Raw genomic sequence first — 1,746 nt, 5'->3', positions numbered from 1 at the left:
AAGGAGTTATTTACCTTCTTCAAGACTGTGTTTGCTGGTCTTCCCAACTGGCCTGAAAACTTCTGGGAGAAGGGACGGACTTTGTGGTTTTGTCCCTGTGTGACCTCTCTCCAGTTTCTGCACACTCAGCTCTGCCCACTTGCTGCAGGCATCCCAGGCCCCACGGAGTCGCCCACACTAAATGCCTCAGCCTCAACCTTGCCAGAGAGAATGGTCCAGGGAGGTGGACAGAGCACAGCTTCAGGATCTGACAAACCCTGGACAGTAATTTATGGGCAGTGTGACATGCTCAGGCAATTTACACAGCCTCTGAGCCTCAGTTCCTTCTTCTGCAAAATGGGGGTAGTGGGAATTCCCTGTCAGTCCAGTGGTTAGGACTCCATGCTTCCACTGCAGGGGGCACGGGTTCAATCCCTGCTCTGGGAGTAGTAAAACTGACTTCTCCCCCAAAATGAATGGGTAGACTGTGATGACAGGCCTCTGTACTTCATCCAGTGTTTGGAAACCTTAGTGACCGTCAGGGGCCATCTGTCCAGCTTCACGCCCTGTGTGTTGAGCTACCCCTGGGGGTGGGTAGGGGTAGCTCATTCTGACTGCCTCCATTCCCTCCTTTCTATCTCCCCAAGTTGGTTCAGGTATAATCTGCTCAATATGAACAGCAGGTATCAGAGATGGATGTGCAGGACTCAATATTTATTCCCTAGGAGGCTATAAGAAGCAGGAGGCACCAACTCCAGAGCCAGACTGCCTGGGTTCAAATCCCAGCTCCACCATCTACAGCCCTGTGAGCTTGGGCAAGGTTACTTAACCTCTGTGCCTCAGTTTCCTCATCTATAAAACAGGAATGATAACAATGACACCTACCCTATAGGGTTCTTCTGAGGATTAAATGAGTTAAAGCATAAGTATAGAGCGCTTTGCTAGTACTGCATTTCATTGAATCTGATACCCTGGTACACTAGGAAATTGAGATTGTTGCCAATTAAACTAGGACATATCATCAGTGGAACGGGAACTGAAATCACATATTGATTTCAGAAATGTGAAACATAACATATGTCAAAATAGATGAAGTACACTATTATTATTAGCATGCTTAGCTGGAATACATTAGCATTAGAGTTAGGGGTCAAATCCCAGATTCACCATTTACTACCTGGGTGACCTTATTTATGCAAGATCCTGAGCCTCTCTGTGCCTCAGTTTCCTCCTCACCTGTATGTGCGGATAACATCAATAGCACCTACCATACATGACTGTTGGGGTAATTAAATATGTGAGGACTTAGGAAGTACCTGGTACACAGTAGGCACTATGATTGGTATTATTTAGAACAACGTTATTCTCTCCAGGCGTGGAGGTTGGCTGGGGAGAGGAGAGAGGACGAACCTGGCTGGCTTTTCAGATAAAAAGGTCTTGGCCTCCGCTGCCCTCCCCAGTCTCGAAACGGTCCGGAGGGCCCAGGTGCCCCGCCCCAACCCGGCGCCCCGCCCCCGCCTCGCCCCGCCCGGCCCGGCCCGGCCCCTGAGCTAGTCTCGCGCACTTTAAAAGTGCGCGAGCTCCGGCCGAGACCCAGGGCCGGCGGTTGGTCGGGAGAAGCCATCTATTATGCTACGTGGGGGGAGCTAAAAGCCTACGCCTCCATATTTTTTTCCATTTTTAGCTTTTCAGGCCCAGGTTCTGGTCCCCTTTTAGCCTTCAAGTCCGCCCCCTATACTCAGACTCCGAGAAGGGCGTTCTGACTCT

Source organism: Monodon monoceros, unplaced genomic scaffold, assembly GCF_005190385.1.
Source record: "Monodon monoceros isolate NGI ecotype Baffin Bay Population unplaced genomic scaffold, NGI_Narwhal_1 Super_Scaffold_18, whole genome shotgun sequence".
Lineage (NCBI taxonomy): Eukaryota > Metazoa > Chordata > Mammalia > Artiodactyla > Monodontidae > Monodon > Monodon monoceros.
This window is presented reverse-complemented; position numbering follows the sequence as displayed.